We start from the raw sequence: 22,622 nt of genomic DNA, 5'->3' as shown, positions 1-22,622 counted from the left end.
TATATGGAAGGACTTAAATGTTTGTTGGCCACCTCGACTCTGTCTTACCTTTGCAGCAGAGGCACATGGCATTCATCCACGGGGCTCTCACTGACTTGCAAGGGTGCCTTGTTTGGGCTGGCTGCTTCCCATTGCATACCTGACACCAGTTATCCATCCTTCTCCCTGACTCTGCTCACACATGAAGCACCCACATTCTGGTCAGGAAGGGTCTAGCTGTACATGGTCCTGGTTCATGCCCTGTGCTTTCAGCTGCAAGAGGGTTGGAGGGTGCTATGGGGATGCCTCACCCCACCAGGCTGACCAAGGGTTAGAGCAGAAACACATTTCAAACCCCATCTCCACAAAATAGAAACCTATCTCCCTTCCCTGCTCCCATTAACAGATCTTCCTCGAATAATTCCCCCTCTGCACCGCGTGAGCGGATCTTCCAGCTTTCACTTTCTGCTGGCTTTTCTTTCACTGACTTTAGTTTTCACTTTGCTGAGGCTTTTCTCTCATTGACTTTTATTTTTTAAGTCAAGTCAAAGGGGCTTGAAAGAAGGTGACTCATCCTCTTAGAAGTCCCAGCAGCTCATATCTGCTTTTTGGCACCAGCTGAGAGGTGGGAAAGAGGGAGGGGGAAGAAAGAAGAGAAATCGATGGACCTTTTGTGTGATTTTCCACAGCTCACCTGTTCTCTGTGCCCATTTTACCCTGTTCTCAGCTGGGGAAGATAAGGTAATTTACTTGGTGGCAATACTTCTGCCCTTTTAGTCTTTTTAAGCCTTAATTCATTAGAAGAGGTATGATGCAAACAAAGCAGTGGGATGTGAGCAACTGTTTTAGAGCATTTTAGGGCTATAAGACAGGTGTGGTTTCCTCCCATTTTTAGGCACGACTATTCACACAAATACATGCTGAGGATGGTCTATAAAATCAGGATACACTCAGAGATGGATAATACTGCAGTGTCTTTTACAGGATGAAAACCAGGATGTAACAAGTGGCAGCTTCTAAACATGCAACCTATTTGGCCCTGTACAGCAGGTAGCTAAAGCAATGGCTTCTGTAGGATGCTGTGGATGTCAGGGTGTTCCATGGAGGTCATGAAAAAAGCCATCAGATCTAGGAGCCTCAATGAAAGCACAGCTGCAGAAAGAGCAGAAAGAGTAATGTGGAAACTTTCACTTTGTGCTGGTTGGTTTTCCTGTTCCTCCTTTGGCATCTGCTGTTGGCCACCAGACTAGGCAAGCCTATGGTTTGCCTTGGTTTTGCTGGTGTGCATCCTCCCTCATCCCCATTGAGGCTTCATCTCAAGATGAAGGATAGAAGGATCACTGTAATCCAATTCTGTGATTCTATTCAATGAAAAGGGATCAGTGGCTGGGGAGTCTGTGTTCATGGTTATACAAGACAAAGAGGATGAAGAGAAGCTGGACCAAGAGCACATGCATGGAGGAAGTAAGACCTGAGTTACTACATTTTTTCTCTTATTGATGCAGGTGGGGCTAGATTTAAATTGGCAATTTTGGAAAAAAGAAAAAAGAAAAAGATGGGGAACAAGTTAAAAACAGAAAAATAAATGTTAACAATGTCCCCCACTGGTCAGCTTTAACTATGAAAGCAACAGGATTGCCTTTTAAAGGTCAATTGAAGTGAAAATCTTTGCAGAAAATCTCTTAAATACTTGAATACCTCAATTGCTTTGAGTTGGGTCCCCGGCTCTGGGAGCTGAGAGTAGAGAAGCAGACTCTGTTATTGCCCTGTGGGTGCCTGTGCTACAAGGTAAAGACAGGAGTGTTGGGATGGAGGAAGGTTTCCAGAAGGCTTTGCTCCCAAGGTCCTTTTTGCCTACACAATGTCCATGAAGAGAAAAAAGGCTCTTTCAGCTTTTTCAGCTGTATCTAGCTGAATGTTCTCAGAGCTGGATGACAACCTGTAAGGATCCTGGGTCTGATTACATACAGCACTTCCCACCTGACCTCCATAGCTCCTGACTGCTTGTGCAAAAATTTGCTGCTCCCTTCTTGGTAGTAGTAAGGCTTGGAGAAGGATTTCACTGTTTTGCTTCCACTCATAGCATTAATAATGACAACATGGCAAGAATATGATGGTGACAAAGATGGGAGTTCCTGGGTTTATGAGCTGTTCTCCATCATCTCCTGATGCTTTTATAGCACTCGGAGTTGGTGGGGCATACTAAGAGGGATGGGAGAGATGCCTGGTTTGAAGCCAAGCTTTGTGTCAGAGGTTGGGGATGTGCCCATGGGAATTGCCACCCCTCTTTGTCTTCTGGTTGGAGAAGGCCTAATTAGAAGCCAATAACTTGCAGAGTTTCCTACTTTTCCGTCTCGCATTCACATCTTCCTCCTCCCATGGGTCTTACAAAGGCTGTGATTTGAAATGGAAAGCAGTGTATATCATACATAAGCAGCAGTTGAGCCTGGCTGGGGTGTGAGGTCACATAAAGAAAGAAATAGCTATTGATTTGAGTGGAACATACTGTGTTCAAATGCTGTGTCACAGCTCAACTGGGTCCTGGCTAGCAGGAGCCTGCAGATGCTTGTGCAGGGAATAGTTTTGCCTCTTGGACAACGAAGAGAGCACAGTGTTTGGTGAGCTGCTGGCTTTGTTTAAAGGGGTGAAGGGTAGAACCTCAGCCTCATCTCATTCCTTACATTCCTTCCCAGGTATGTGCCAAGACTATGGCACACACAAGCCCATCAGCGATTAGATCATTTCATGGACAGCATGAACAGAAACTAGAGGGAGTAATCAGGGGAGTTCCATCAGCATCCCCAACAGAACAAATGGGTGTGTGGGAGGAGTATGGGAAAAAAAAAAAACTTAATCAATAGGGTCTGGTTCACATATCTTGCTGAACAGCATCTCATGTTGGAGCCATGGGAGGCAATAAGCTGAGCCAGATGGGCTTCTGATCTGACTTAAAGCACACCATACTTTTCCCCATTGAATGCATCAATTGACCAGGACTGGATACTACATGGGCTGTAATTGGTGTGCTTTGGGCACATCTCTGGTTCTCATAGAATGGCCTGGGTTGAAGAGGACCACAAGGATCATCTGGTTTCAACCCCCTGCTATGTGCAGGGTCACCAACCAGCAGCCCAGGCTGCCCAGAGCCACATCCAGCCTGGCCTTGAATGCCTGCAGGGATGGGGCATCCACAGCCTCCTTGGGCAACCTGTTTCTGTGCATCACCACACTCTGTGTGAAGAACTTCCTCCTAAGATCCAATCTAAACCTCCCCTGACTCAGTTTAATACCATTCCCCGTTGACCTAAGAGTTCTCCTAAGACCACCCAGCTTGTTGCTTTGCTATAATCCTTTATTAATTCTGTACTTTTGCTTTGCAACTGTGACAGGCAGAAGTGTTGTAAGGTCTTGTTCTTATAAAGCATCCCTTATTCTGGGGATCTCAAATGGCTTTAGAAAGGAGATCAAAATCATCGCTTCCATATGGAAAAGGAGATGTCACTAAGGATGTCTGTGGTGCTTGGACTCAATGATCCTTACAAATCCCTTCCAACTCAGGATATTCTATGATTCTATGTTTTCTCTGTCATACCAGAGCCTTGACTGGGAGATTTTCAGTTGGAACAACCCAAAATCATGTCAGGGGCACACACACAGAGGACTGAACAGGCTGAAAGATGTTCCCATGGCCTCATCTGTATAAGAAACCAGTATAAGCATAGCTGCAAGAGACTGGGTGGAATGTGGCTCAGGGAATAGATTTTGACATCTAAAAGTTCATTAAGGGCCTTGAGGTCAGTGTGCAAAATGGCATTTGGGGTATTTCACTCATCAGCAATACAGCGGGGAGAATGAGGGCTGGTGCAGCTCTAGTGGGGACAGCAGCAGGGTTATCAAACAGCACAACAAGCATCCTGTCTCCTGCTCTCCTCCCTGGGCGTCTGGAGGACACTGCTTGCAGGGTGTTATCTCTTCTGGCCAGCAGATTTACTGATGGCAGGGTGAATAACTTCACTGCTGTTCCCAAGGGAGCCTGGGGCGATACAAAGTCATCACAGATATTTCGGGCTGTTCTGGCTGAAGGAGAAATGATGATTCTTTCCTGTCAATCCAGAAGTCAGAGCTCATTGCAATCCAGTGAGGAGAAAGGGACCCTTAGTGCCCTGAGGACAAGCAGCTGCCAAAACACCCTTAAGGAACAGGCTGAGCCATTCTTCCTTGTGTCCTTGAGGCTTGTTTGGGAGGCAGAGAAGCTAGCCAGCGTGCCAGCATGGATCAGCTGTGGGTACCAGCCCCATGTCTAGCACTGTGGGATGAAATTTGGCCTGTTATCTTCTCTACATGCAGCACGTAGCATTCCAGAGCTCCCATTTGGCCCTATGACACCCAGGATGGTGGGGCCATTCATTGCTTCTCATGGCTGAGGCTACATGATAGGAAAAGTTGAGTGAAGTATGAGAGAAAGGAGTTCCATGTGCCTCCTGTGTGTGTAAAGAGGCTGCACACTTCAGTTCCAAAATAGCTGTGATGGCTGTACACCATACTCTTGCCAGGTGGAAAATATTCTAGTTATGTACAATGCTTCACCCAGGCAAAATCTGCATTTTTAGAGAGTGAGTTTGTAAGACGTAATTCTTACAAGCAATTCTTCTTCCCTCCCTGCTCCTCTGATGTCACTTCTGCCTTCCCCAGTTTGCGCACATCTCAGCTGGCAGCCTTTGGTTTGATGGGGAAGATTTGCCTTGTTTGGATCCACCAAGGCCCTCGAGGTTATCTATTCATCTTGTGTCTAATTAAGACTGACCCAGTCCATGCCATTGCAGGCAGCTGCCGTCATTGCCAACGACAAGCGATGATAAAGAAGTCTGGTGTTTAATTAGCCCATGTGAGTCTCACCCACAGCCTCTTGTGTCTAGCTCTGCAGCAGCCCCTAAGCAAACTGTTGGATGGGAAGGTCATGGTAGCCCTGTATCGTGTCCAAGAAGGGCAACAAAGCTGGGAAGGGTCTGAAGCACAAGTCCTATGGGAAGAGGTTGAGGGAACTGGGACTGTTCAGACTGGAGAAGAGCAGGCTCAGAGGAGATCATCTGGTCTGAGATCTTCTGATCTGACACACTACAGTGGTAGGGATCAGCAGAGAAACTGCCCCCTCCCCTCCAGTCCTGATGGTCCGTCTATCCCAGCAGCATCCCACACAGCCTGACAGCATCCATCTGCCTGTGATGGAGACACGGTTGAGTTTCAGGCTGGAATGTATAGAGAACAAAACCCTTTATCCATTTAGATGCTTCATCATCTGGGTTAGGCTGCATCCTACAGTTGTCAGCTTGATTTCATTGCTGGGAAGAAATCCTTTTGTTTGCTAGCCTTATTCAGCTCCCTCAAAAGAAGAATTACATTAAGGAGAAGAGAACAAGTACATAGCCCCAAAAGCTTTAACAAAAAGAGATTCAGGATGTTGCAAAGAGTCCTCTGCTGTGCTCTGAGCCTGATAAGACAGTGTAGTCACTGAGACTTTGGGCTTGCCCAAGTAAAGTGGCCTGGCTCTTCCAGCCTGCAGTAGACCTGAGTCAGGATGGAGGTGAGCCCTGAGCAATGGCATGGGTTGCCCAGTGTTGTGGTGAATGCCCCATGTGTGGAGAGAAAGGGTGAAAATCCACTCCCTTTGGATGTGGGATTTCCACATCTCCTTCCTCCATTAAAATCTGCAGCCACCCCCTATGTTGTACTGTGGCCGTTCTCTTTTTTCAGTAAGATTTGCTGTTTGAGGTCTGGGCAATGCATGCACCTCTCTGGTTGTCATGAGTCAGACAAGAACAAGGTCACCCTTCCATCTTGTGTGTAGTGCTCAGGAAGGTGTGTGGGGTGAGTCCTCAGCTTTGGGGGCAGAGGATGCTGTGTTGCCAAGGAAACAGCACACCAGGTATCCTTGGAGTCCTAAATATACTCTTCAAAGAGAGGATTTTGTATCTACCAACCTCCCCACTAGCACAGCTCCCTTTGATTCCTCCCTGACCCAGCTCGGGCAGTGCTGGACCTGTTCCCATCACAGTGCAACTCAGGGCATGGCAACCTGGGCCTCCCACAGTCATTGGTGTTTGGTGCAGAGAAGATGCTGTGGCCTTTGAGCTGAGCTCACCTGCCCAGTGCAGGCAGTTGAAAGGCAGAGTTAGAAGACAGAGGGGTGAATTCCTCTATCTCATACACCTGCACCACACCTTGCTGTGCCACAGGTCACTTGCAAGGCTGTGAGAAGACCACAAAAAGCAAACCTGACAAAAAGAGAGAGAAAACTTTTCCCTCTGAGCATCTCCAGAAACTTGGATTAGTACAGAAGGCCACAAAATCATTTTGCTGCCAATGGATGAGGTTGGGCTTCCCTTTGGTGACCTTTGGGATGGTTGGATATTTGGAAAAATTAATTCTCCCGGAGAGTGGTCAAACATTGGCACAGCTGCCCAGGGAAGTGGTGGGGTCACTATCCCTTGAAGTGTTGGACCATGGAGATGTGGCAATGAAAGACATGGTCAGTGGGTATGGTGGGATGGTTTGGGGTTGGACTTGGGGATCTGAGATCTCTTTTCCAACCTCTGTTCTCCTTTGATTGTATGACTCTGTCCTGCCTGAGCACCAACGAGAATAACAACAGCCACTGCAAGAGCAAGTCAGTGCCTGTGTGTCCAAGTGACAGACAAACACTGATTTCATTAGACAATTCCACTCATGGAAGACACAGCAAAATCTGTGATGCCGGTCCTGGATTATTAAAGAAGCATGAAAGAAATGGCTCGGTACTTGACCGAGTTAAAATCTCCAGGCAAGATTTATCCCCCCTCCTTCTTAATAGAAGTCACCCAATTACAAATATTATTAGCAGATAAAAACTGCTGGCACAGGTACACCAATTTCCAGATCATCGTCGCTTTGGCTTGCTCCAGCTGCTACAATAACAAATGAGCTGACAGCTTCAGAATTAGAAACCCTCTGCCACCTTCTTTTTGCTGGAAGCGGAGAGAGTTTTTTTTTTGGAGAGGGAGAAAAACTTACATATGTTTTTCCTACTTTCATCCCACTGGTTCTCATGCTACAAAATAAGGAAACCCATGTTGTTGGATGGCTTCAAAAACGGGTTTGGAAGCAGAGGGGTTGACAGTGGCAGCAGACACCTTCTGCAATTAGGAAACTGTATTTGTGATGTTCAGTATCCTATTTCCTTGATGTTTTGATGGAGTTTAGGCTCCCAAAAGTCTTTAGAGGAGCCTTTAGGACATTTGGTAGCCATTAAGCTAAGCTTCACATAGGCAGGAGAATACCATTCCAGGAGGAAGAAAGGACCAGATTTCAGCTGTTCAGCACATCATGCCTGGAGCTCCAAGCCAGCCCTAACGTGGCTGGAAGAAAGAAGAAAGAGGAAAAGATTTGGCCCAGTTGTATCATTCTTGCACAGACTCCTTCTGAAGGCCAAAGGAAGATGGATGAAGGTCTGTCAGAGGAGATCTGGGGAGGTGGACTTCATTGCATATGTACTTTCCTCATTCATATCTCCCATCCTTCCCAGCCTGTGCCTGCTATGCACCTCTACAGCTCTGACCAAGCTACCAGTGGCTGCTCTTCCAAAGGTTTCTTCTTGAGGTGTGTTGGTGCCTCTTAGACCTCCTTCTTGGTTTTAGCATCCTGCTGTAGGTACCAAAGTACCAGCATCTGCTGGGGCTGTCAATTCCTGCTCTGCTCCACACTTTGTCTTTTCAATATCTCTTAGGGACATAGAATCACTCATTAAGCAGTTCTTTCTTACACTTCACACTTCTCTAACAACTAAAGAACAACTGAGGGAAAATACAAGGATGGAATTTTGGAGAGTGAAAGAAAAGAATGAATAAGGCAGAATGAAATGGGAGGTGTCTGTACGCCTTCTTGTGTGCAGGCAATGGTATGTAGGTCACCGAAGTATTTGGCCAATGAATCAGCCAATGGCCAATAAATTTGGCCATTCTGCTAAGGATGCAATCCAACATATGGAGCCATTTGTGCAGCACCAAACCCAATCTCACAGGGAGGCAGGGATGAGAACAGGTACAAGTCTGACCCTAAGGGTAAACCTGGAGTCACTCCACCTCTATACATCCCATGCTCTAAGGGCCCAGCTCCCCCAAGCATTTTGTTAAGGGTCTTCCAAATGTGAGAGCAACAAGGTGGGGAATAGAACCTGACATTGCGAACTGAGCCATGGGCTGAACTTAGAGATATTCAGAGATCTGGCTGCAAAGTTATTAAAGGTCCTTGCAGGCTGTGCTGGCTGCTTGCATTTCCAAAGTGTTTCTCCACTGAGTTCATGGGATATCTGGGGTGTCATCTTTCTCTGATGGCAGCATCCAGCAATTCTCCAAACAAGCAGAACAGTAAGAGCTCTGGAATGAAAGTGAACAGTGCAGTAACAGCAGGAGGGCCTGACCGAGGGAAGACATTCTATTTGGAGGAGGGGAGTGTAACTATGAGTATGATGTACTTTCTGAGAGCCCAGTGTAGGGGAAAATGTTTGCTTGGAGATCAGTGTTTTCTGAAGGGTAGAGAAAATTTTTCTAGCTTAGTGTTCCAGATACAACTGCAGAGACACTCAGTTTAAGAGAGAGACACCCCTGCCTATAGCAAAAGGTTGGAATTAGATGATCTTAAAGGTCATTTCCAATCCAAACTGTTCCATGACTCTATGAAAAAATTCTTTACCCAGAGAATTGCAGGTGCCCCAACCATGGAGGTGCCCAAAGCCATGGATGGGGCCTTGGACATCCTGAGCTGGTGGAGGGTGCTCAGCCCATGACAGGGGTGGGGCTGGTTGGGCTATGGTGTCCCTTCCAACCCATCTGTTCTGTGACTCTATGACCTCTATGACTCTATGACTGTGATTCTATGGAAGACCACACGAAAGTAACAGCCTCAGATGGACACTTCCCACTGGCAGCTTCAGGGCAGATGCTCATAACCAGGTTTCTCTCTCCTCCAGTAATAACTCAATCAGTTCAGTGTTGGGGATGGGATGATGGGCAGTGCAGTTTCATCCCAGGAGCCATGAAGACTTTTATCACCACTGAGACAGGCTGATAGATTGGATTGTTAGCTCATTAGACCTGTCTGGGAAATCAGCACACCTGCATATGTTTTATGCCTTCTTTCAAGTTCTTGATAAAATCATCTCCCTCATCCTCCCTGCCATCTCTGAAGACCTGGCCTTGCAGCTGTACAAGTAAACGACATCCCCTCCATTTATAATCATCAAAAGGAAACTGAGAAGGGGGAAAAAAAAACACCCAACCCTCGATGCTAAGAGCACGCACTAAAATGTTATTAAGTCTATTGAATTTCATTTGCACAGCTGGAGCTGTCCCTGTTCTCTTTGGAGAACCAGCAATAGGGGCAGGCTGAAATGATGGACATCCTTTCCACTTGCTGTTTTCCAAGTGTATCAGTGCAGTATCTCAGCAGGATGAATGTGTCCCGCATCTCCCATACACTAATGATAGATTTTCTTCTTCCCACTTCAGGCAGATGTATAAATAAGCCAGACAGTTGGCTGCGTACCTGGGGAGCTGGCAAACATCTCCCACAAAGAGCCATAAGTGGGCAGTGATGTGCATCACTTACTGCATGAGTTGTGCTCACATCCTGTCTCCTCTACTGGTGTCAAATCAAGAAGGATTTTGAACCTCAAGACCCATTCTACCCCAAAGCTAAAGCAGCCTAACACTGTTACCTGTTGTTCTAATTGCAGCTGCTTGACAAATACCAGGTGAGAAACAAACATGGATTGTCATGGCCTCGTTGTGGTTTTGCTCTGAGAAAAAGTCTTTGCTGGGATCAGCAGGACCTGTTCACCCCACATCCTGGAGTCCATGTGTCAGACACAAAAGCCCTGCTGGAAATGGGAAGGTTGAAGCAACTTCGAATTCTGTCTGGTCAGCTGCGATTCAAAAAGCCACAGAATCATAAAGTCATTAGGGTTGGGAAAGACCTCCAAGAGCATCAGGTCCAACCATCAAGGCCAAATGGGTTGCCTGACAAAACCACCTTTCTGATCACACCAGTTCTGAAAATGGAATGGATGGATGGCACAAGGCAGTACCAGTCCTCCACATAAAGTGTGAGTTTATGGATGGGTGACATCTCCAGGAACATGTTGCCACATCACCCAGCTCCAGGCCAATGCCAAGAATCACTTGTATCTCCATGCTCCATGCAAAAGGGAGATGGATGTAACTGGCACAGCCCCATCTGCCATCCACTTAGACCAGCAGCTGAAGTGCAGGGAATTAAAACACCGTGTGTGTGCATCACTGCTGGGGACACCCCAAGGACAGCCTGGCTGTCACTCTGCCTCCCCATGCGCCACCTCTTTGGTTAAGGATACAGGGAATAGTGGAGAATGAGGGGAAAGCCCATGGAGGAAATCAAATCAAAATTCATGCGGCTCTGCCTTTTCATTTGATGATTTCAGGGTCGTTCATAAATTTACATATTTAATTAAATGCCACGAGAAAATGATTTTTCCATTAGGCGCTGTTCTCATTACACTTCACAAGGCACAAGTTCTCATTCCTGGTGTGCAAGGCCAGATAACACTCCCCTGGCATTTAGGAAAGCTGCAGGAACGTATTGCCAGGGCTTTCAATGTGGTGTGTTCTTTCCCCTCTCCCCCATCCCTGCTTCTTTTCTGAAGGGCTGAAAATCAAGAACAGGGATGGTATCCATGGGGTTGTCTTCCCTCTCCCTTTCCTTTCTGCTAAGGAAGGCTTTGTAAGTGTGAATTGGAAAATAAGGCAGAAAAGAAAGAAAAAGGGGACTCAACTATAAGGATGAGAGGGATAAAACAAGAAAATGTAGCCAAAGGGAGGGAATAGAAAAGAGAAATGAATTGAATCTGAATAGTCAGGTGGCTGTGGGCTGTTTGAAGGTCTCTGTCCAGGTGAAAGAGATTCCAAGAGGAAAAATGCACTTCCACTACACAGCATCTGTCCCCACATCAAGGAAAAGTGCTGCTCCAGTGCTGCTCTTGCTGTCTCTTGCTTTTTCTGCTGTCCTTCTCCAAGCATTGACTTTGAGGCTTATCCACAGATGAACTGAATTTGCTGCTCTGAAGTGCCCTGGGACAACAGTTTGACTTCAGGTGACCTATCATTTCCTCCAGAGTTTGGAAAAGGAAAACCTTGTTGTCACATTCCACTGCTTAATCCCCTGGAGCCCATTGGAACAGCCCTCTGCACATCCACAGCCAGAGATTAGAGCAGGGATGCTCTGACAGCAGATTCCAGTGTCTAATCAGCTCAGCTCTATGAGCTGAAGACATTGAGGGAAGAATAATGCATAGCAGCAATGGAAAGCAGCACACTTAGAAGAAACACAGTTAATGGGCATGGTGGGGATGGGTTGATGTTTGGACTTAATGACCTTAATGATGCTATGATTATATGACCAGAAGCACAGTGAGCAGATTGAGCCCCGTTGTTATTCCTCCAAGTGGTGTTAACTCCCCTGGCTCAAAGAGCAGAAAATTTAATGTGTATGCTTAAGCAAACTAAACCAATAAAACCCCACCCAAAATACTCCCTCAAAATCATATTCTTGGACAAATAATGTGGGAGATTTCTGTCCAGGTTATGATTGTCTTTTAGGAGCAGCTGGCTCTCTTCATTTAAACCAGAGGTTTTACTGATGTCCCTTGAGAAAAATAAAGCAAAATCATTGTCCAACACTTGCCTGCAGCCAGCATGGCTCAGGAGACTGTCTGCCCTCTTCTATCACAAAGAAAACTAGCAATTCAGTCCTTATTCCCTGTAAAGTACCACCAAAATCCACTTGTATCCTCAGTGGATGCTTGGATCCTTTGGCCCTTCAGCAAGGACAGGGTCTCCAAGTGCTACTAAGCAAATGTTTACTGAAAAAAACCCCACAACTGCTATGGTTGTGAAAGGACATTTAGAAGATGTTTTGCTCCTAATATTGCAGGAGAAATAGGGAGAGACATAGTAAATTGGTTCTTAAGATGCACATGACAGTACAGGGTGCCGGGTATAATAAGGCAGTATGATCATAAAACCTCTCATTTCATGCTCTTAAAGGAATTTGACCCTCTCTGGAATTTGTCATGGATGGATCTTTATTCTTTTTCTTATTAAATGGTTGCAGCCAGTCTTTTACTTACAGTCAGGGTTGGGTGAAATGCTTTGGAAGCCGCTCTAAGCCCAACTCCATATGGTGGGAGATGTGTGTATGTAACACTTGGCTTTTGCTTACCTTCCCCTTCCTTGGAAGTATCTTACCTCCCTGCTGGGCCAGTGGGAAGGGAACCAAAGGACTTCCCAATTCTCTACAGCACCACTGTAAGGCCAGAAATAAGGCCCCAATTAAACCTGCAGGGAAATTGAGGCATCTGGTTCCCACTATTTGCTGAGGTCAGACAGTAAGGGTCTGTTTGGAAGACTACAAGAGGTTATATTTTATTACACTGCCGACTCCTCAGCTGCAGAGCATCTATTAGTGGTTGAGATGAGGTCACCTGCTGGATCTCAGCTGACAGGTGGTAGGTCCTGCCTCAAGGGTCACAACTTATTAAAATGTAATTGCATTGTAAATTGAATGCGTTGAACCATTGTCTGATCACCATCCAAATCTTTGACCAGCCTGGCTTAGAATGTTAATGAACTAATCTACAAATCCCAGGAAGGAGAGAAAAGTTTATCTGCTGGTCTTACTCAAGGGATATGTTTTGCTTTGCTGTTGCAGTGGGATGACATGTCAACTGATGTATGGGGTACCAAGTAGGGTGTGGGAAATGGTGCAGATTCTGGGGCTGTGTGGGTCAAGAATGGCCAAGTGGGATTAGAGGGAAATCTCATGAAGGAAAAATCAGGATTATCTCTGCTCAGTGCCAAAGTTTCTGAGATTAAGGCTTTAATTGGGAACTCAGGAGGGTTCCCAAGTTAACTGACCCAACTAATTAGCAAAATAAGGATGGTCCAAATGACCAGTGCTTTCAGGACACAAGCTAGTCTCTATCAGCATCATGTGGCAGGTAGACACACCAGACATGGTGGAAAATGGGCTGTATTTCTGATTTATGCTGTACTATGTGTGGCTGTTGGCAGTGGGGCACATGGGTAGGGTTGGGTAGGAACTTGACCAAGCCCGTTAATAAAGACATGGTTGGACAGTTCTTATGGGAAGGGTTCTCTTAAGGAAGTCTATTCCAAATGGAGTTCATCCACTTGGGAAAGCAGAAAACCCTGGGTTGAAAAGGACCACAGTGATCATCTGGTTCCAGTCTCCCTATTATGTGCAGGGTCACCAACCAGCAGCCCAGGCTGCCCAGAGCCACATCCAGCCTGGCCTTGAATGCCTGCAGGGATGGGGCATCCACAGCCTCCTTGGGCAACCTGTTCCAGTGTGTCACCACCCTCTGGGTGAAAAACTTCCTTCTAAGATCCAACCTAAACCTTCCCTGTCTCAGTTCAAAACCATTGCCCCTTGTCCTATCACTATTCACCCTTGTAAATAGTCATACCCCCTCTTGTTTATATGCTCCCTTCAGTGCTTGGGGTAGGACTTCAGTGTAAAGCAACAGTAAATTCCACATCAACCATAGGTACTGAGCCTGGCCAGCAAGTAGGAGAGGGAGAGAAGCTGGGATGTCTCTTGAAATGATCAGATTATAGACAGTGTTGGGTTGGAAGAGACCTCAAAGAACATTTAGCTTCGACCCATTGCTGCGGGCAGGGTTGCCAACCACTAAATCAATCAAGCACCAGATCAGGCTGCCTAGGGCCCCATCCAACCTGGTCTTGAGCACCCCCAGGAATGGGGCATCCACAGCTTCCATGGGTAAATGTCAGCTCTAAAGCAGAAGTCAAAGTCAGGGAGTCTTTAATTTGGCAGGTAGAGTAATAAGTCTGAGTAAGGGAATATAAAAGACCTGAATTGCCAGGGTTCAGGCAATGGAGATACTGAGCTCAGCTATTTTTCCTTCACTTCTCCTTTCTACTCAAACCTCTCTTCCAGTAACACCCCTGGCCCATCCAAAGCAGGGGAGAGCAGATGAGCGATTTCACTCCAGTGCTGCTCACTGGAATTGAGTCTCTGCCATCTGCTGTGGCATATGCTGTTCACATGACACGCCAACAGCACTGATGAGCAGACAAAATTGGATCCGTGGGTAGATGAGCTCCATTAATGAAACGTCATCAGGATCCTATGGATCCTGCGGAGCTGTGAACATGTTTGGCTCTGGGGAGACTTCAGAAGGGACACCAGATGAAAGCATTTTGGGAGGGTTGTCTGGTCCTTGGCTGAGATCATGTCAAAGGAAGGGGTTATTTAAGAAACTAGACCAGAAATGCAGCACATCACAAACATGGTGCTGATATAAGGATGGTGCTGAGCTTAAAGTTTCACATTGGTAACAAATGCAATTAGAACAGAGCCCTGTTAAAAGAAGCACAACAGAAATATGTTGTGTATATAGACAGAAAAGAGTAAATACTTACTGCTTTATCCACTTTATCTTTCTGTAGGAACAGAGGCAATCGAAGGCTCCTGCTTGTTGGCAAATGAGTTCATTGACTCTTTGAGTAAATTAGCTCCCAGTTCCCAGGTCCATCAAGACTTAAGTGAGCTCACTTTCACTGGAAAACTTTTTGTGGCCATAAATGTTTCAGCCTCTCTTTGCAGGAAGGAGACAGTCTCATAGAGGATCTTGGGTGCTGCTACATGGTCACAGTTGGTCATGGTCATGGTCATAGTTGGTCATGGTCATGGTCATGGTCACGGTCATGGGTAGGGCTGGGTATGAGGCTGAGGGAGGTTGCAGATGAGGATAAAGCAGCTGACCGCCCTTAAAAGCTCCACTACACACTTTGAGAAGAACAAAAAAACAAGCAGTGTGCGTTCAGATTTCCTGGAGCAACGGGAGGTAAAGGCAAGTTCATGTCCGTGGGGTAATAAAACCCACTGAAAACCATTGTCTCTGCAGGGTTCCCAGTTAACATGGAGAAGCTTGTCTGCCATACAGTATGATAACAGAAAATGAGCCACAAATTGACCCATTAACGATGCACCCAGCTGGGCATGCTCTTTCTTCAAGCCTTCCTATTGATATGTAGCAGAGAGGCCACTCTATCCATGAAATGATGTTTGGTCAAATAGTTTATTATGCTGCAAAATGCAGATTTGGCTTGAGTGAAACTCTCAATGAACTCATTTTCCAGTCATTTGGTCAAAAGCCACTTATAAGATTTTCTTTTTTTTTTTCTCTTCTATTTTTTTTTTCAGATTGCTTTTTAGAATTAATCTGCTGCAGCAGAATCGCGGCATTTCAATGTTAATAACTTTGTCAGAGGGAATGTTTTGATTTTTGATTTTCCAGTGCTGCCCGTCTAAGAAAAAAATTAGCAAGGTGCAGTAATTGCTCTACAAGTGAAATGAGGTGCGGACGTAACAAAATGAAGCCTTTCCTATGAGAGCAAAAAGTAATATCTTACGGTGCATCCTGGAACCATTTTTTGGAGGGATGGGCAGTGGTAATACTGTATCTTTAATTTGGTTCTATTCTTTGGATTTTGCTCTGGGTGGATCCCAAATGCATTTAAACAAGCTATTGTTGCAATTCTCTCAATTAAAATGGAACAGCTTATTTCCCACAGCATAGGAACCAGTGCAAATAGAATTAGAAAGAATTAAGAGGACTGCGTGCCTTTCTTAGGAAAATGCATGGATTTCCAGCTTGAAAACTGGTTGCTGAATTGTTTTGTGTGTGTGTGTGTGTTTCCTTTTCATTCTGAATGATGCAGTGCTGCTTCATGCAATCACAGAATCATATTCATCATAGAATCATATTCATATCATTCATGTTGCAGGGAGAGAAGGATTCATCTATGGGGCTCCTCTGGGGAGTGCTCAATGATCTGCGTCTGTGGATTCAACCCTTCATGTGACCCAAAGTGCTTCCATACATGGAAAAAGGAAAGTCCCTTCACACATCCAGTCTCATGGTGAGAGGGGAAAGCATCCTCTGAGCCATATATTTTGCTCATCCAAATTGCTGTTATTGAATTTGACATGTGCTTATCACAGCATGCACAAGAGCCCTATGGGAAAAGGGAAGAGATGGGATATATGGCGATGATGGAAGCCAACCCCCAGCAATGTCTTACCTTTCTGGGTGGTGTTTCCTGTGCAGGGACCAACAAACTGAGCACCATCACACTCAGATTTTGCCAGGGAAAATCTGATTTTCACAGACCTTCACCTCAGCCCTCCAGATACTTCTAGCCTACTCCAAGCTCAGGAGATGAAAGGACTGGTGACCTCACCACTCCCTGGGCAGCAATGCCAATGCCTGACCACTGTTTCAGAAAAGAAATTCTTCCTAATATCCAACTTGACCAACTTGTGGCCATAACCTCTTTCCCTATCACTGTTACCTGAGAGAAGAGGCCAAACCCCCATTTGATGCTATGACAGTGGGATCACATCTATCCTAACAGGAATTACAGGAAGGAGAAGGGTGGCTGCACCTCACGCAGCCAAAAGTGATTAGGGAAGAGATGCAATCGTGAGAAATACTTGTCACATTTCATTTGCAAACTCCTCTCTGCAGGGATCGCGTTCAGACCGTACACAAGAGCACCAGGGAGTGTGTTCCTCCTTTCATTTTGCAGAGAAACTTAGATCATTGATATTGTTTGCTAAGGCTCTGTCCAGGGAGAGGAAAGAGCTTTGAAATGCTCGGCTGAGATCCTGCAGTGAAGTGAAGGGGGGAACATGTTCTACTGTGTTCAGAGAGGAAAAAAAAAATCACCAGATTAAAAAGGATAAAAAGAAAGAAAGATAGAAAAGGATTCAGATTCAGGCATTACTCTGAAGAATGGAACACAGAGGAATTTTGTTGTTCTGGTTTTTGGGGGCAGACCAATGCACCAGAGATAACTGTCCCTGCAGAGCACCATGGCTGCAGCCATCACTTGGCACTTAGTGAGACAAGTGTGCTTACTACATCCTTGTTTTGGTGATGGCAAGGAGGTGAGGAACGTTTTTGCAGGAGATTGGAGTGAAACCAGGCCAATTCTTCTCACATCACCACCTCCCCACAGGACCCTGCTTGCTTTTTCTAGGGCCACTTGATGAAGCATAGAATTACTAATGTTGGGAAGGACCTCTAAGATTCCCAAGTCAAACCACAACCCATCCCCCTGTGCCCACTGACCACGTCCCTCAGTGCCACATCTCCACTGCTCTGAGACACCTCCAGGGACAGTGACTCCACCATTCCCTGAGCACCCCATTCCAGTGCCTGACCACTCTTTTAGAGAAGAAATGCTTCCTAATATCCAACCTGAGCCTCCCCTGTAGCAACTTAAGCCCCATTACCTTTCATCCTACATACAGAAACAATCATCTTCTGACAGTGTGTCCCTTGCAATGCCCCAGCAAAGAGGGGGCAGCATCAGAGCCACCATGGAACATTAAAATTGCAGATTTCCACTGAGAGGTGAAAATCCCCTTTCCTCCTTGCCCCCTGCACGAGTCTGTTCTCTCCATCTACGCTGCTTCCCTTCTTCTTCCCCATCCTGTTACTTTTCATCAGTGAAAAACCCTTACTGCAGGAATTCATGCAGTGTTAATTTTGACTGATAGCTGCCTTCCAGCCTCAGGAAAAACAGCTGCTGAATGTGCAAGGCTGGTACCATCTTTCTGTAGCTCCAGGGTTGGGATGCATTCTCTCCTCAGTGCAGGGAGGATGCTCTAAAGATGGGTAGGTGATGGGAGCTGGTGAGGCATTTCTATATCAGCATTCCCTATGTTGATCAGTGTTTCTGTTAGCTCCATGCCTGGTTTGATCTCCTCTGGCAGGGAGGAGGATGAGAAAGTCACAGAGAGCTGATAAGTTTCAGCAGAGAGGGTATAGTCCCAGAAAGACTGCGTGGTGGGTCTGAAATCACATCAAGGAGAAGCAGGAGATGCTCTCTAAGGGAGTGCCAATTCAGTCCAGCATGGTAATTTTGGGACTGGCCCATCCAGTTTGTAGGGATGTGATCCTCGTATTCCCTAGCAGGATATAAAATCGCTTGGGATCTAATACCTGCAGAATGGCATTGGAATCATAGAATAACCCAGGTTGGAACGGACCCATAAGGATCACTGGGTCCACCTCCTGGCTCAATGGAGGAATACCTCAAAGTCAGACCATATGTATGATAGTGTTGTCCAAATGCTTCTGGAATTCCATCAGCCTGGTGCCATGACCACATCCCTGGGAAGCCAGTTCCAGGTCCCACCCCCCCCTTGGAGAAGAGCTTTTTCCTAATATCCAACCTGAACCTCCCCAGGTCTCGATATCCAACCTGAATGCACCAGGTACTGTGAAAATAGAAATCTGTGCAAAAAAAATTCCCTCACTGCATGTAGGAACTACTGAGAAGGTTCATCAGAAGCAACAGTGTCCTGTGGTAGATGCTCAGACATACCCAGTGTAAGGCCCTACAGCAAATCCATAGGCTACTCTACTGGTTTCAGCTCTTGGCACCATTCTTGGCCTCTCTGCAGAGGCAGCAGGATGATCATCCTTCCTGGTATGGAAATGCTTTCCAGAAGCACACTCGGTGACTGGAGACTGCCTCTTCCAGCACAGCTGTAATTAGTTGTGACGTGTGCCTTCCCTGAAAGAATAAAACAAGGACATGCACGCGTCTCTGTGACCACAGTGGCACAGCACACTGCTGTCAAGGCCGAGAATTTCACGATGCCTCCAGGCTCTGATGGCAGCAACAAAAATTGGCCTTTTTCTTTTGCTTAGTAATAGTTTTGTCTGTATTTTCTGGGAGGAGAGAGCCCATTCGCACTGTTACCCTTTGCTGTCCCAGGATAGACCATAGAATCATAGAATCATAGTGTGGCCTGGGTTGAAAAGGACCACATCTGGTTTCAAGCCTCTGCTATGTACAGGGTCGCCAACCAGCAGACCAGGCTGCCCAGAGCCACATCCAGCCTGGTCTTGAATGCCTGCAGGGATGGAGCGTAGATGAGCATGGATGAGGTGTTGCGTTCTGAAATGGAGAAATGCACTGAGAGTTAGAGGGTTTGTTTGTTTTCTTGCTTGAATTTTTTGCTGTTGCTCTGTTTTGCTTTCCCTCATGGAGCCACACCACTGGAGAAAATATAGTTTTCTTCTATTACCTCTACGTACACATCTCTTTTCCCCAGCTGGAGGAGGAGGCATCTGGAAACATGTGTGCTTCTTTCAGGGAGTCTGTTAGAGTGCTTGCAGCTAATGGCTGGAATGTGACATAAATACCAAAGCAGATGTATTAGCTGGAGAAGCAGATGGGGAGTTCCACAGCTGCAACAAGTGGGATCCTGGCCCCTTCCCTAGAGTGTTTGCATGCACATCATACACACACACCTCCACCAACACACACCTCATGGGGAATGACAGTGGGGAGTAAGGATACCTTCCTCTAGCACAGAGGTGGCGTTGAGTTTTCATGCTGAGCCCTGTGCATAGTGTAGGAAGAGGTGCTGCAACTCTTAGTGAGGTATATGAGAGATGATATTTGGGGTAGTAGTTGGGTAAAATTAAGGCTCTGTTTAGCACTGTCACACAGTGCTTCTCAACCAAGTGAGGTGCATGCCTGAGGTCTTGTGTCCAAGCGATTCATCATCTTGAGTGGTCTTCACAACAGACACAAGGCTGCTGAAGGCAATTCCTGATTGCCCCATGAGCCCCAATGAGTCCAATTAGTCCCACCAGCTTCAGAGGGCGCAAATGAGCTGGTGCTCTTACAGGGCTTTACAATACCCAGGACAAAATGGAGTTTATAATTCTGGGGTGTTTTCTAGCATTTTGGGTTGTTGAGACTCAGGGTTTTTGGAGTTCCTCGGTCAAATGCCAATGTGACACCAGGTAAACCCCCCAGAAAAAGACAAGAGAGCAAGACTGAACTCCTTTAATAGCACCATGAATATGATCAGGAGTTGAAGCACTCAACAAGAGATGTCCCCCCACACAAGGTCCAGAGCCCCAGTCTTCCACACAAGGCTGCTGTCATTAAACTGTAGGTAGAGGGATGGAATTATGCAAAGCTAAACACCTAATCTGTACATTCACATGCCTCCAATATACACAGATGTATTCAGCTCTCAAATAAGAAGCCAGCCAGGTCTGTATATACCTGCCGCAGAGAGAACACTAAGCTTAAATTTATATTATTATTATTATTATTATTATTATTATTATTATTATTTTCTTTTTCCAAAGCAAAAGCCTGAGAGATCCCAAATCTGCACAAAAGGAAGTAAAATCACCAGCAGGATCTCCAAGGACAATGTAAGGCTGTAATTGTGCTATTTTGATTTCTCCTTACAAACAGCCCAAACAGAAGTCTAAGTGCAGGGTATGGGTATGGGGAGGGAGATCAACACTGGCTTTGATCCTTCCCCAACTCCCATCTTTCTCTTGCTCCCCACTTTCTGCCCTCCCCACGTTGCCTCATGCCTCATCTTTCCATGTGGGCCAAAGCTTCTCCCATTCTCCTGCCTCCATTCCGTCTCCAGCCAGGACTACACAGCCATCAAAGCACCTTAAAACACGTCCCTCGTGTCCTTACCATGACACTACCGTGGGGATATGTTGGCCATAAAGAAAGCAAACTGCTGGGTGTCTCATTTTTGCCACCCTCTGCAAGCTCCGTAATCCTCCCTTTGTGGAGGCAAAATGCTAAGCTTACCAAATTGCACGGCCCTGCTCTGTCACAACTGCAGGCTGAAAATCAAAGCTTGTTTGACATAAATGGCATCAGCTGGCACTATTATAACTTCCACACTACAGAGACCAGCTGTATAGGCTGTGTCAGAAGAAATATCTCTCTGTGTATTATCAGCTGATTTAAATACTAATGAACCAATAACCACATTTGAGCAGAATAATGGGCGTAATAATAGAAGCCATAAAAGACAGAGGTACCTACGATATCCTCCGAAATGTTTCCAGGCTCTTTTCCACCCATGTATTAACCCTGTTAGTAGCAATCTCAGGGAGAAGCAGGGAGAAGGGAGGCCAGCAATGCTCAGACACAGCTGCAGAAAAGCTTTTATAGGCATTGCATGTGGAGGGAGCTGTGGACTTGTTTATTCTGCATTGTACTTAGAAGAGAGAAGTCTTCTGGATCTCACTCCATTTGTGGGTTGATGGTACCATGCTGGAGGTTGGCCTCCTGGTTTGCAGATCAGTGCAGACACTCAGAAGGTGTTTTGATGGATAATGATGCACTGGAGAAGGATGAGGTTGTTGGAGGTCAGTAGATCCTTTCCACTATGTGAAACCTCATGTCAAGTCTGCAGACTGAGACCCTGTATTTGTGATTCTGATTCAGTGCCTTGAAGCAGATACTTGTTTGGTGGCCCAAATTTCTCCAGCCAGATCTTATGGTTGTTTCAGGGATCAACCTGAACTCAACTATGCAGGTCAAGGATAAAACCACTAAAATTTGAAGGCTTTAATAAAGACTCTTCCAGAGTCCAATGGAGCATCTTCATTTGAACCAACCTTCTAGTTCAGCCCATGGGATAACACCAGCTCTCAGTGCTAGCTAGTATTAATGATCACCTATCTGCTTTCAGACTGCTACTGTTTCATCCTTAACCACTTCTGGTTGTTTTTGTTGTTATTATTATTAATTATCTTCCTTTTCAGGTCTGTGAAACTTGGCTGCAAGTTGTGTGTTGGAAATGAGAAAATTCACTCCTGGCTTACATCAGGGAAGCAGTACAGAAGGAGAATAAGAAATGAAGAGCAGCAATAAAATGAATTATTCAAAAACACACCTATCCCTGAGTTCCTTGATCAATTACTGTCGCTATAGCAAGGCTATAAGTTATCAGAAAGATAGAAGACAATTAAAAAGGGAAGCCAACTGAGGGATCAGAATTAATTGGAGAGGAACACAAACAATGTTAAACAAGTGAAGCACTAGGGAAAAATGACATCAAGAGGGACGTGTTTGCTTTTCCAGTCTTGCCAAAGCATCAAATAGACATGGAGTACGCAGGACACTCAGCAGGAGAGAAGTGACCATGTAAAGGAAATGCCAGCTTTGAATTAAGGGCAGCTGGTTGCAACATCCACCCCATCACTGAGTAAATCTTTGAATCTATATATGGTGAATTTCTCGGCATCACTCTAAGTCCATCTGCATTTCTGAGGGCCCTGAGACACATTTTTTATCTACAGAAAAGCCTAAAAACCATCCATGGTTTTTCTGTGTCAGGCCAGGTGCTGGGAGGAGGAGAGGAAAGGAATGATTTCCCAAGGTTTCCTAGCAGAGAACTGACAAGAGGAGACTGGAATCATAGAATCTTTTTAGTTGGAAGGGACAATTAAAGGTCATCTGGTACAACTCCCTGCAATGAACAGGAGCTCAGTCAGGTGCTCAGATCCCTGTCCAGCCTGACCTTGAGTGCCTCCAGGGATAGGAGAGGTCCTGGGATTGGAAGAGGTCCTAGGATTATATATGCCATATTCATTTCTGGCACTGAGCTACTGGAGCTGTTCAGGCTTTTATTTCCAAAAGAGCTGGATCATGATGAAGCCAAGGCCAAGTCGT

The 22,622-nt window shown here is 45.9% G+C and overlaps 1 long non-coding RNA gene across 1 annotated transcript in view; it reads left to right on the top strand.

The window, feature by feature from the left end:
• The window catches only part of LOC107314125 (uncharacterized), a 49,817-nt gene extending 27,977 nt beyond the window's left edge, over positions 1-21,840 (top strand). Inside the window, exons 2-3 of the long non-coding RNA XR_001555303.3 lie at positions 20,279-20,347; positions 21,713-21,840. This is a non-coding gene — a long non-coding RNA (uncharacterized LOC107314125). The remainder of the gene's footprint in view (positions 1-20,278; positions 20,348-21,712) is intronic.
• The last annotated feature ends 782 nt before the right edge of the window (positions 21,841-22,622 follow it).

This window comes from Coturnix japonica, chromosome 4 (genome assembly GCF_054131305.1).
Source record: "Coturnix japonica strain WE chromosome 4, WE-NBRP24, whole genome shotgun sequence".
Taxonomy (NCBI): domain Eukaryota; kingdom Metazoa; phylum Chordata; class Aves; order Galliformes; family Phasianidae; genus Coturnix; species Coturnix japonica.
Note: the sequence above shows the minus strand (reverse complement) of the source record. Positions and strands in the feature narration are given on the sequence as shown.